A 14,675-nucleotide genomic window follows, 5' to 3' on the forward strand; every position below is an offset into this window, starting at 1 on the left:
TATTAGATTCACCAGGGAGCTCTTTAAAATACAGATTTCCAGAACATTTAAGTCCTCTTCCCCATCCTGTGATTTTGATACATCTAGTAAGTGCTAAGGATTGTGCCATATACGTTATACATAAGATTGTACAGAGTAGTGGAGCAATTAAAAGACCAGGCTCTGGGCCCAGATTTCATTCAGATCCTGCTTGAGCACAAATTAGCTAGATAATTTTGGGTAATTTACTTGACTTCATTGTGTTCTGTGTTCCTCTGCTATAAAATGAGGACAGTGTTAGCGTTTGCTTCATTCCGTTGTAACTTCTATGTGGTTAGCATTCATTACTGTGGATTACATAATAACTGATTTTAAATCCTTATAAAAACTTATTGAAATTACTATTACTTTCATTTTACATTTAGGGAAACTGAGGCTTAGAGATGAAAAATGACTTTCCTAAAGTTGCCTAGTTTCCACTAAGCTAAGTTACATTAGCAATGATAGAGAATATATGATATAAAATTACTGGGGTGAGTTTCGGTCATGGTGACTTTGGAATGGTTACGGAGTGGCTAGGTAGAGAAACCTAGTAATAAGTCAATTGTGTCATGTGGCTCTGGGTCTCAGCAGAGTGGTCATGGCACAAGAATATTCATTTGGGGTCTTTGACATGTAAATCATGATTGAATACATGAGTGGGAGTGAGCTCATTCAGGAATCATATACAGAGGACAGCAGAAGGCTGGGGGCACAGCTCTTGAGAATGCCAACATTCTACAGAACAAAACGTCAAAGTTGAGATTAAAAGAAGACTAAGAAGCCAGAAACAATAGCAACCTCTGAGAAAGTGTTAACATAGAAATTTAGAGAGAGAGAAGTTTCAGTAGGGAATGTTGCTTAAAAGTGTTAAATAAACCTGAGAGTTCAAGGAAAAAGGTGTCACATGGTTTGGGAAAAGTAAAGGTTATCTAGGACCTTAGGCAGAAAAGTTTCATTAAACCAAATAAGTGGGCATAGCAGGTATGTACACCCCTTCAAGAAGTTTGGTGCTAAAGGGAAAGAAAGAAGATTATAGATAGGGGAAGATACAGATAGGGGTTAAAAAAAAATAATGGGAAATGAAGGTAATGGATTTGTGGCTAAGTGACAATTTTCTCTGACTACTTCTTTTGAACTGAACCACTTCTGAATGAGTATACCATATGTGTGTGTGTGTGCACACATGCACATAAATCGAAATTGTAAATATTTTGAAGACTTTGCTCAATGAGCTTATAAAATGTAATCACCTTGGGTCATAAAATGAAGCTACAAGTCAACACTGAGTAGGAAGATTCTTAAGGTGTGACAAATGTTAACAAGTAAAAAGAAGGAAACTTATAGTTTAGTTTAGTTTAAACTTAATTGTATGTAGGAGAAAATTGAAGTTCTTATTTTTATTTAATTCCCAATAGTCTAGGATCCAACAAATTTTGGCAAGACATTACTATCATCCTACAATGTTTCAAGTTCATTTTCTTCATTACCGTGTTATTGGAGATTATTTTAAAATTCAATAATTTTATATAACTATGTCAAACACTCAAATTTCTAGAGAATTAATGACTCTTCTTCTAAAATGAATGTATGGAGGTGAAAGCAAAAGGAATTTGTATTTGAAGAAAAATTGTGAAGTTTTACAGTTCATGTACCATACTTCAAAGAGGCATGAAGATTCAAGCTTCCTTACTCTTATAGTATCAAAGTATCACATGTAAACAATATATTTTACATTTTTCCCTTTTTATTTTAAAAGTATATCTATATAAGATATGCCTTAGCGGAAATACAACTCAACATAGAGTTACATTCCTTTTTATGATGTATTAGAATCATTCTATTTCCTTTCAGTTCTGTGAACAACAACCTTAATCCAAAGGTGGTGATGCTAGATTTGCTGTTGATTTTGAGCTATTTCTTAAAGGGAAAGTTTTAACAGTGAGTCAATTATATTGCTTCGCTCAATGACCTGTAGTGAAAAACATCACCCAAAGACAGAGTAATGAAAATAATATGGGTGTCAGTCCTATTACTAAATGCCACGAGACAGTGGAGTGGGGAGGCCTCTGGAACAACTTCACAGAGTAGATACCGATCGCCTCCCCAGATTACACTGACGAAGTTGCAAATAAGAAAAGAAAGCCATCTACCAAAATGGATACAACTGCATTTTAAAGAATATGTGTGTAAAAGAAAACATTTTATGTAGGAATATTTGAATGATTAGATCAAACAAATATTTGTCAGTGGTCTCCTACTCAAGGACAAATGTTGTGACTCAGTACTTGGCAAAAGAAATGTAAAACGGAGTGTTCGGCATTTTTTGTTGAGTTGTGTGATTAGTTTGTATATCCTCTGAGAGCAGGAACTTACACATTCTTGTATTCCCTGCTCAGAAAGTCCCTTGCCAATATTCCATGCTAAATACATGTTTGCTATTTAGGAAAATGTGGGCATTATAAGCATACAGATGGGAGTGTCTATCCTGACCTCACTAAATACTAGACATATGGGTCTTTGCAAGTTCCTTAAATGTTCTGAGGTTGATCTGCTTCATTTCCGAATAACAATATATAAGTTGGGGGCTTCCCTGGTGATGCAATTGTTAAGAATCCGCCTGCCAATGCAGGGGACACAGGTTCAAGCCCTGGTCTGGGAAGATCCCACATGCCATGGAGCAACTAAGCCAGTGTGCCACAATTACTGAGCCTGTGCTCTAGAGCTTGCAAGCCACAACTACTGAAGCCCGTGAGCCTAGAGTCCGTGCTTCACAACAAGAGAAGCCCCCACAATGAGAAGCCCACAAACCACAAAGAAGAGTAAGCCCCGCTCACCACAACTAGAGAAAGCCCGCACGCAGCAGCAAAGACCCAATGCAGCCAAAAATTAATTAATTAATTAATTTTACATAAAAACAGTATATAGGTTGAAGGTTTGTTGTGAGAAGTAAATAATGCAACAATTGTGAAATAATGCTATCTCTTAACATAATATTTAAGACTGATGACGTTGAATAAACATTAGTTCTATCATTTTCTTCCCTTTGTGATTTGTTTTTATACTCAATTTTTGATTTCCTGTGAAAACTCAGTGACTTGCATTAATGTCCCTGATTCTGACCCAGGGCAGTCCCCCATTACTGATTCTTGCTTTCTGAGTCCAGGCCTCACAAACGTCACGAACAGCCATGATTCATGCCCCCGGGCCCACCCCAGATCCCTCATTTCCAGGACACTTCACTGCAGGAGCTCTTCCACCACTCCATCTATCCTGACTTGCTCCAAGCTCCTGCCAGTCTTTACCCAACCCTCTGCATACTGACACTAATGCCAGGCCCTGGCCTTAACTTCCCACTTCTCACATTGCTTAGTGCCTTCTTGGCCCGCTCTGTGAATGTCTTCCTTTACCATTAACTCCATTCCACATCCATAACCTTCCTTAAAGTGCAATTCAAATATTACCTCTTCCAGAAAGGCTACTCTAATCTTAGAAACAAAGAATAAATTAACCCTAAACTGTCATCTGGGAGGTGACCCATTCCCCTCAGGTTTTAGATGTGTCATTTTTACCAGTCAGGGAGGACCTCTGTGGACTTTGATGCTTGGAAGATTAGGGATTAGATCCAGGGTCAGCAATCCTGTGTAACCCTGGGCTAGTTATTTCACTTCCTTGGGGCTTAATTGCCTTATAACTAAAATGGAGAGAACACTTGCCATACAGGGTCTCCCTGAGGATTAAATGAGATGATACAGATAAAACATTTAGCAGAGCTCCTGAGATAAAATAAGTCCTTAGTCAATGGTTATTGCTGTTAATGGGTTTTTATGTGGATGTGTGTGTGTGTGTGTGTGTGTGTGTGTTTTATTACTCCTCATATTACCTTGCATTTGTCCATATGTTTAATCAATGTTGAATTGTCATAATTTCTCAAAGAATGAAACTTTATATGTGTCTTTTGTAAATCCAACTCTTGTCTTTCCTGATTAAATACCTAATATGTTGTTGCTATGCATATGTTAAGGCTGAATAATTTCATAATGGATAGATGAATGACCCAGTTTATATCTACAAATGAAATTACTATTTTTATTGTCATGTCTAAGTATTATCAATCAGAGCTCATAAAATATACAACCCCTAAAACTGAGCAGCTGAATCTTGAGACAATGTGAAGACGGCCTTTGAAAGTAAGATTTATTTATATCTGAATATTATTTTATTTTGATACTGTCTATATTTATTTAACTAATACTTTATTTGTTGATATTTTACAACACTCTGTAAATTTTTTTAACAACCAAATTTTTTTAAATGTATGAGTAAGATAAGACATATATATGTATATAGTATAATATATGTATACAAACATATACATATATATTTACAGCAGTAATATTTAAAATAACTTATTTGGACTTTTTATTTTTTCATTTGAATCCAGCTTCATCCAAACACCTGCTAAAAATGCAAAAGGACATTGCCACATACACGCATCATGGAGATAAATAGAAAAATGAAAGGAACAGTAGTTTCCCCCATATACTCCACCAATCCCATCTGTTATACAAGAGACATTCAGAGAAATGGGTCTTAAAATCCAGATACTGATGTTTTAGTAGGAAAAGTCATACAGTTCCTGACACAGAAAGTAGAGCTAGTGAGATTTCTACATAATATGTATCTATATAGTATATGTATCTTAGCTTTTGTGTATCACCCATTGTTCTTGGGTGAGTTGTTAGTAAATGACTATATGCCTCATCTATTTTTACTAGATCAATATCTCCTATTTCACACTTAGAGCTCCTAGAGGTAACAGCATGGAACCTATATGACAGGTAAAAATGGAATTCCATTTTTATTGTTGTAAAAAGGAAAAGAGGGAGAAGGAAATACTAAAGGGATTAATACATACTGTAATTGTTTATTAAGTGAATCAAAATGGCAAATATTGTATGCTAAGTATTAAGCAGCAAATAACAAGTGACCATGAGCATATTTCTCACTAAACTTTAGATTTACAGGACTTCCAGCTCATATAATTAGACTCCATTTGTGGGAAATAGCCTGTCCTTGCAATTCAATGTTTATGATGTTAGATAAATGTTTAGAAGGATCTTCACCCCAAAGACGTGATGAAGATGACCTGTTCAAAATGAGAAAACTAGTTATTCCTGAGCATCCACAAGAGTTAATGCATAGACTCAAATTTCTCCACCCAGCACTGCCCTCTTTTATGCCTCTTCTATAACACATCTCCCCGCCAACCCATCCATTTCTCCCCTCTTTTCTTATATGTTCCAGGAGCTTCTGAGTTAAAAGCCCTACCTATAATTATTTTCGTCTTATCACTTGCCTCATCAAAGGGAAGCTATCTGTAGTCTTTGTCTCCTGAAGAGTCTTAGACAGCAGATCTGGTCACTTGACTATGATTATGCATTTGTTGGAGTACTCTACTGTCCCAAACAGTGGTTCTGTCTAAGGAAAAGTAACACTAATTATTGTAATTTATCCAAATGTCTTAGAATCTGTACATAATCACTATGCAACACAGTAACACTTATGCATATCTTTATGCAGGTCAGATTAATTTCATTAGACCTTTGGTTTGCTTTTAATATTGAATGCAGATCATGACCATTTCATTTTTATGGCTTATACACACCTAACTCTGCAAAAAATTTGAAACAATTAAAGGAAACAATGATCAGGAGACCAGAGCCCTGCTCTGAATGCCACCATTAGGTAACCAGTGACTTTAGGCAGAAGATTCCATTTCTTTGAGCATTAGCTTCCACAGTTGTGAGAAGTAAGTAAATAAGAACCTACTCACATAATTCATAAGACTGTTATGAAGTGAAGTAAGAAAATAGATTACATGACTTTATACAAAATATAAATTACTCTGCAACTAAAAACACTCTATAGCATAAGAAATCTGCAAAGTAGAATTTGTTCATTCATTTAATGAACAAATTTTTGATCACCTACTCTATGAGAGACAGTGTGCTTGGGTTACAGACTTCAACACCAACAAAAAAGGCATTGTCATATCTTCAGGAGACGTATAGCTCATGTATGTAAAGATTTACATGTTAAGTATAGTATTTCAACTTTGACAAATGATACAAAGGAGAGGTACAAGGTGACATAATAAACAATAGTATCTGATGTAGGAAGATGCAGAACAGTTCTCTAAGGAGATGACGATAGAAATAAGGTCTGAAAGAAGGGAAGTCAACTAGAGAATGAGTAGGAGAACGTTCTCAGCAAGAGAATAGCATATGAAAAGATCCAGTGACTAAAAGGAGAATGAATCTGAAGAGCAGAAAATGAGGATCATCACTGCAGAAGTGAGACTGGAGAGGATGGAAACCAGGTCTGCAAAACCATGTAAGCCAAACTAAAAACCTTGGGATTTGATTTATCCTAAAAAGTCAATAGTCATGTTGACAAAAGTCAATAGATATTTTAAGAAGGTTAGCCAGAGGCATGATCAGAATTTCTTTTTTAAAAAACTCACTCTAGATAGATCATCCAGAGAGAAGATCAATAAGGTAATAGTAGTCTTAAACTTATAGTTTAAGACTTATAGTAGTCTTATATATAAATAAATAGTATATAAATATATATAAATAAATATATAAATATTAAATAGTAGTCTTATACTTCAAAAAGACAAAGTATTCCTATAATATCCCAATCTCTTGTGTCTAGTTCACAAAAAAAATGGGTCATGGAAAATGAAAGTCGATTATCACAGACTTAATCAGGTGGAGATACAAATCATAGGTGCATTTCTGAATGTGATATCTTTAATGGAGCAAATCAACCCAGCCCCTGGCAGCTAGCATGCAGCAATTGACCTGATTGACCTGGGTTTTTTTCTATATCTTTCAGCAAAGATAATCAGAAGCAGTTTGCCTTCACACGTACAACAGTATAAACTTATGGTCTTGTCTCAGGGTTATGTCAACTCTCTTGTGCTGTCATAATATAGTCCTGAGTCCCCTTGATCATCTTGATATCCCATAGAACATGACACTGGTTCATTCCATTTGTGACTTTATGCTAACGGAATCTAATGAACACAAAGTGGCAAGCACTTTAGATGCCTTAGTAAGACATAAGCATGCCGGAAGGTAGGAAATAGGACTATGAAAATTTAGGAGCATACCATATTCAGAGGGTCCAATAGTCTAAGGACGGTCAGGATGTTCTCTCCATAGTGAGAAATAAGTTGCTGCAAATTGTATTGACCACCATGAAGAAAGTGGCACACTTCTTGCTGAGTTTCTTTGTGTTTGGGAAGAAACATAAACCTTATTTGATAATTTGTTAGGCTTCTCAGTTTCTTCTGTGTGCAAGTTGACCTTTTCATTGAATTATGACTTTTTGGACATAGTGGCATTGAAATTGTCTGTGGCTGACAGGGATATCATATGAGGGTTTGCACAAGTCCAACAGGCGAATCACAGCTCAGACCACTAAGATTTGAGAAGGAAGCAATGCCCTTATGCTAGCTACAATTCTTCTTTTGTAAAGGAGCTCTTGACTAGCTACTGGGCTCTGGGCCTGCCCAGAATTTTGTCTATGGAACCCTAGTGATTTGTAATCTATAGACTAGATGTTATCTGATTAATCAAACCATCAACTTAGATGTGCATTATAAGCATTGCATTGTAAAAAAGAAATGATATATTCAACTTGGTTGCCCAAACAGATTTGGAAGGCACAAGTTAACTTCATTGGCTGGTGGCTCAGATTCCCAAGGTACTTCTACAGCTTTATCAGCTCTCCAACAACCCACATGTGGAACTGCATAGGACTTCCCTACCCTATGACCAATAAAGGAGAAAAGAAAACAAAACTGGCTTCTAGGTAGAGCTGCTTAGTGTGCTAATTTAAGCTAGAAGTCGATAGTGACTTTAATATAGTCCCACTTGGGGGTAGCCTTGAAAGACAGCAATGAGGGTAAATATTTCCTGTGGCAGAAAATGAGGTAGTACATCTGATTGTCCACTGCGCATGGAAGGAAAGGTAGAATTAGGTGCAGATATATACTGATTCATGAGCAGTGGCAACAGGTTGTCTAAATGGTCAGGGACATGGAAAGAATTAAGTTGTTAGAGTAGTGATTTATGAGAGAATTTCATAGAGAACTTCTTTTAGAAAGAATACAGAGTGTAAGATTTTTTCCCACAGGAACAAATCCACCATGGAGAATGCTTTCAATAGTCAGATGTGCAAGGTGTTGTTCCCTGTGGCTATCAGTAAGTGTCTTTCTCCAGGCACCCCCATGCTTGTTCAAACGATCGATGTACAGAGTATTTGTGAGGAGCAGGGTCGAATGCTAGTCATGTGTTCTGTAACATGAATTTCCCCGCATAAAGCCTGATCTTAATATCACCATGCCAAGTGGTCCACCTGCCACAAGCAGCTCCATGTCACACCATTCCACAGCAGACTGGCCTGCTTCCTGTTGGAAGGTGATTAAAATAAACTTTTCTGTCATGAAAGAGAGAGTGACTTGTCCTCACAGACATAGGCTTATATTTCAGATATGGAAATACCTTTATTGTCCACAGCATTTTACCAATACCATCCTTCCAGATACCTTATCTACAGCCATGGCATTCTGCACAATATAACCTTACAAGGGGTGACACCATTTACAACGAAAGATATATGCCAATGGACATAGGCCTATATAATTCACTGGCTTTACCATGTCTCCCCATCAGAAATCAGATGGATAAACAGAATGGTGAAATAGCCTCCTGAAACCACAATTACGGCATCAGCTAGAAAACAACATCACGGGAGGCTGGGATTCTAGCACAGAGGATGATGAAGTATGTTCTTAAACTAGCAGCCAATACTCTCTCATGGCCAGAATCAAGTTTTAGAGGTGAAAATGGTCCCTCTCAGTATTATATCAATAAACTACCAAAGAAAGTTTTTCTTCCCTTCATATTTGGTTTGGGGAATGTTAGTGTGCAGTAGAGGAAAGTTGGTGTCCAGTAGTGGAACTTTGTATCCACCAAGACACACAGTTATAGCCTCATTGAGTTAAAAGCTGAGACTGCTTCTAAAATTTCAGACCCTCATGACATGTAACAAACAGACAGAAAGAGTGTCACTGCATAGTCTGTGAGGACACATCATGATTAAAAGTTGAAATTGGGTTACTGCTACCCATTAGGTACAAACTATGAAAGGAGCCAGATTATTCACTAAGGCATCTACATATTCCTTGTGCTCAATAATTCTGAACTATGGAAAACTAGGACAACCTAGTAAATATGGAATCACCAAGGATTCAGAGCCTACAGATATGGAGGTTTGGGTCATCCCACCAAATAAATAACACTATTCAGCTGAGATGGATAATAATGGAAACATAAAATGGGCTGTGGAAGAAGGCAGCTACCTTTATCAACTTAAGCCTCATGTCTAACTATAGAAGTAGAGGATATAGTAGTTATGTTTTATGTTAGTTAGTTGCTTCTCTTGCACCCATTTCCTCCCTCCACACACCCCCACTCCCTCTTGCTGTTACCTTATATGAAGAACACTGGTGGTGGCTAAACATTACTTTCCAGGTAGGATTTTGATTGCATTGACCTACTCTATGATGAGACATTAGTTCAGGGGGGACATTTTGGGTGTCTCCTGTAGTGGGGAAACAAATATTTCACCTGGACAAATGAGGAGAGGTTGCAGAGAGGCAAATGTACTTGGCTGTGCTAGGTATCTTCCATCTGACCTTCTTGTTCTTGCTTCACCTTTCTACCTGGACTATGTCCCAGGTATGAATTGCATCAACAAGCTCCTTTGCTTTCTGGTTTCCATTTGGGTTCCAACTGAACAGGAGTTTAAGGGGAAACGAGGCAAAAATTGGGATTTTTTCATTTCTCTGCTTATTCCTTATTGTACTACAACTTTCAGGGGCTATGTTCCTCTAAGGTCATAGTTCTTGTCCTGTGGCCTTTTCTTATGGCTACAGCTGTCTTTCCATCTCCAGGTTCTGTTAATCTCTCACTCCCCTTGTTCCTTCAAATCTTTGGGTCACATTAAATCGTATGCATATGTGGACAATTGATTTAAGACATGTGGAGTATTGCTAAATAGTGTGAGAAAGATGCTCTTTCAGTCAATGATGCTTCATTAATTGAATATCAATATGGAGAAAAATAAAACTTGACCCTTAGCTCAAACCATACATAAAAATTGATTCTAGGTGAGTAGTTGACCTAATTATCTAGAACATAACATTATCATGAACTATAAGTAGGAAGATATATTTTTAACCAAGTAACCAAGATACACTAACCAGAAAGGAAATATCAAATATTAACTGCATTAAAATTAAGAATTTTATTCATCAAAATACATTATAAATTAAACTATACATATTGAGAAAACATTTTCAACATATATAGCCAATAAAGGACACTTATCTGAATATATTAAAACTCTTACAGATCTAATAAAAAGACAGCACAATAGAAAAATAAGCAGGGGCCTCAACAGGCACTTTCAAAGGAGGTTATCTAAATGCCAATACAATATAAAAAGGAGTTCAACTTTGTCGTGATAAATGCATATGAAAACCATAATGTGATACCACTGTAACCAAGCTAGTATGACTAAAGATATTTTTTAATGACAATACTAAGTTTTGGCAAGGAGATAAGGCAATGGAAATCTTTATATACTACTGATGGGAGTATCAGCTGATATAACTACATTGAAAATTCTTTGGCATTATCAACTAAAATTGAGCAGACATAAATCCTGTATCTCAGCAGATCACTCCTACGTATAAACCAACATAATTGCATGTTTGTAAGAAAAAAACCACATGTTCAAGAACATTAACAGCGGCAATTTTTATAATATTCCAAAAACAAGAAAATAACCAAATGTCACTGAATAAATAAATTGTTGTATACAAGCATACCTGGGTGGTACTGTGAGTTTGATTCCAGACCACTGCAACAGAGTGAATATCACAATAAAGCAAGTCACATGAATGTTTTGGTTTTCTAGTACGTATAAAAGTTATGTTTACACTATACTATAGTCTATTAAGTGTGCAATAGCATTAGGTCTGAAAAAAACAATGTAAAAATCTTAATTTAGAAATACTTTATTGCTAAAACATGAAAACAATCATCTGAGCCTTCAGCAAGTCATAATCTTTTTGCTGGTGGAGGATTTGAAATACTGTGAGAATTACCAAAATGTGACATAGAGACATGAAATGAGCAAATGCTTTTGGAAAAATGACACCTGCAGACTTGCTGGACACAGGGTCACAAACCGTTTATTTTTAAAAACTGCAATATCTGTGAAGCACAATAAAATGAGGTATACCTGTATTCATTCAATGGAATAGTACACTGCAATGAAATGAACAAGCTAAAGGTACAGGGATAAATTTACAAACATAAAATAAAGCAAGAGAAGCCAGACAAGAATATATTGCATATGATTTCATTTGTGTGGAATTCAGAGAACAATTAAAACTATAGTGTTTAGGATTATAGGCTTAAGGAAGTGTTTACCCTATAAGGCATGATAATGATTACCTTTACAGGATAGTGATTAAAAGGTGGCATCATTACCAAACTTACAGAAATAAAAAGTATCACATGGAAATAGTATAAACAATTATGTCAATAAATTAGATAATTTAGAGGAAATGGACAAATTCCTAGAAACACAAATTACCAAAACTGACTGAAGAAGAAATAGAAAATTTGAGTAGACCTCTAACAAAGAGAATGAATTAGTAATTTAAAAACTTCCCACAAAGCAAAGCTCAGAACCAGATAGCTTGACTGATGAATTCTATCAAACATTTAAATGGGAATTAATAGCAATCTTTCACAAACTTTTCCAAAACATAAAGGAAGAGGGAACATTTTCAAACCCATTCTATGAGGCCAGTATTACCCTGATACCAAAACCAGACAAAGATATCGCAAGAAGAAAAAAAAAAATAATCCCATATACTTCTGCCCTGACCCATATCAGAGGTACAGCCAACAAGCCACACAACCAGAATCTAGAGCATAAAGTGCCTAGGTCAGAGCATACCTTCCTGCTCTGCTCCACCCCCACAGGCCTCCCCTCCTCCTTCTAACCTTTGGGGGTTGAAAACCCTGGCACCCTGTGCACTCTCTATAGCCATGAAGGTCCTTGGGAACTTGTACAAGAAAGACATACTGAGCAATAACATGCAGAAATAGGGAAGGCAGAGAGCACCTAATGCCACCTATCAAGCTCACCATGTCAGCAGGAACAAGAGGTCAGGTGGTAGAGACCAGAGGTGGCTTTTTTGGTTGCACAGTTTGGCTAACAGGCTTATCTGGAGCAGGAAAAACCACGGTGAGCATGGCTTTGGAGGAATACTTGGTTTGCCAGGTTATCCGTGCTATACTTTGGCTGGTGACAACGTTCACCAAGGTCTCAGTAAAAACCTTGGCTTTAGTATTGAAGAGAGATGAGAATGTTCGATGAGTTGCAGAAGTTGCTAAGCTGTTTACAGGAGCTGGCTTAATGTGCATTACAAGTTTTATATCGCCTTATACTCAAGATCACAATAATACAAGGCTAATTCGCAAGGGTACAAGTTGCCTTTTTTTGAAGTATTTGTTAAATGCACCTCTGCATGTTTGTGAACAGAGGTTATCAAAGGACTCTAATAAAAAGCATGGGCTAGAGAAATTAAATGTTTCACTGGGTTTGGTTCTGAATATAAAAAACCAAAAGCCCCTGAACTGACGCTGAAAACAGACTCCTGTGACATAAATGGCTGTGTGCAGTAGGAGTTATGGAACGTCTTTGGGAATGGTATATTGTACCTGTGGCATCTTGTGTGTGCCAGAAAATAAACTTCATTTGGCAAAAACAGATGGAGAAACATTATCAGCATTAAAAATTAATAAAGTGGTTGTGCAGTGTGTGCAGGTTTTGGCAAAAGATTGGCGCATCTCACTGAATGGCTTTATGAGAAATGGGGAGTACTTGCTGTGCCTTCATTTTGATTATCTTCTGGCTGGGGACATCATTAATGTGTCAGTGCCTATATTTCTGACAGCTACTCAAGAAGATAAATGCTGGACATCTGGACAGCTTTTGCTCTGATGTAGGAGGGTCACTGTGTAGCTCTTCTTCTTCACAATCCAGAGCTTTTTTTAACACAGGAAGGAGGAACACTGTGCTAGACAGTGAGGAACAACATTCAGGACCACCCCTACATCAAGATTTGTTTTGGAACAAGGAGATTGGCTGACTGAAGGAGATCTTCAAGTCTTTGACCAAATTTATTAGAATGATGATATTGATCAGTATTGTTTCACTCCTACTGAGCTAAAGCAGATGTTTAAAGATATGAAGGCTGATGCTGCCTTTGAATTTAATTATGAAACTCAGTCCACAATGGACATGTTCCATTAATACAGAATACTCAAAAGCAACTTCTAGATAGGGGCTTACAGGTGCCCTGTCTTTCTCCTTCACCCTCTTGGTGGCTGGACAAAAAACAGTAATGTTCCTTTGAAGTGGCACATGAAGCAACAGGCTGTAGTGCTAGAGGAAGAAGTCCTGAATCCTGAAACAACAGTGGTGGCTATCTTTCCATATCCCATCATGGACCAACTGAGGTCCAGTAGCGTTGAAGAACACTGATGGTCACAGGAATCAACTTTTATACTGTTGGGTGAGACTCTGCTGGCCTGCCTCATCCAGAAAACAGGGAAGGGTCTTTATGAGCCAACTCATAACAGCAAAGAGATAACAATGGCCCTTGGCTTAATCACTTTGGATATAATTTCCTTTCAAGTTACAGTTTACAACAAGAAAAAGAAGCGTGTAGACTACCATGACTCTGAACACCATGAAGACTTTGAATTTATTTCAGGAACACAAATGTGCAGACTTGCCCAAGAAGGCCAGAAACCTCCTGAAGTGTCAGGACTCCCAAGGCCTGGACCGTGCTGATAATACTACAGATGCTTGGAGAAACCTTAAGCTGTTAACCCAGTCACACCTTAGATATGAGACCTTAGATATGAGACCAAAAGCACAAGCAACAAAAGAAAAAATAAATAAATTATGTACATTGAAATTTAAAACTTTATTCTGTCAATGATACCATCAAGAAAGTGAAAAGACAGCACACAAAATGAGAGAAAATATTTGCATATCATATATAAAAGAGATTTGTATCCAGAAAATATGCAGAACTCTTATGATTCAAAAATAAAACGAACAACCCAATTAAGAAATGAGCAAGGAATCTGAATAAATATTTCTCCAAGGAAGACATGCGAATGACCAATAAGCACATCAAAATATGCTTGACATTATTAGTCATTAGGGAAATGCAAATCAAAACTACAATGAGAGATACCCACTAGGATGGCTATACTCAAAAAGACAGATAATAACACTTGTTGAGGAAGATGTAAAGAAATTGGAGGCCTCATACATTGATGGTAGTAATGTCTAGCCACTTTGGAAAACAGTTTTGCAGTTTCTCAAAATGTTAAATATAGAGTTATCAATATGACCCAGTAATTCCACTTCTAGGAGTAAACCTAAGGGGAATAAAAACATATACCCACACAAAAACTTATACA

At 37.0% G+C, this 14,675-nt stretch overlaps 1 pseudogene across 1 annotated transcript; it reads left to right on the plus strand.

The window, feature by feature from the left end:
* Positions 1-7,059: 7,059 nt before the first annotated feature.
* LOC307064725 (bifunctional 3'-phosphoadenosine 5'-phosphosulfate synthase 1-like) lies at positions 7,060-14,064 on the plus strand (annotated as a pseudogene). The gene is made up of 3 exons: positions 7,060-7,163; positions 8,227-8,389; positions 12,282-14,064. The product of its transcript is annotated as a bifunctional 3'-phosphoadenosine 5'-phosphosulfate synthase 1-like (transcript).
* The last annotated feature ends 611 nt before the right edge of the window (positions 14,065-14,675 follow it).

The sequence above is a fragment of the Hyperoodon ampullatus genome, assembly GCF_949752795.1.
Source record: "Hyperoodon ampullatus genome assembly, chromosome: 2".
Lineage (NCBI taxonomy): Eukaryota > Metazoa > Chordata > Mammalia > Artiodactyla > Ziphiidae > Hyperoodon > Hyperoodon ampullatus.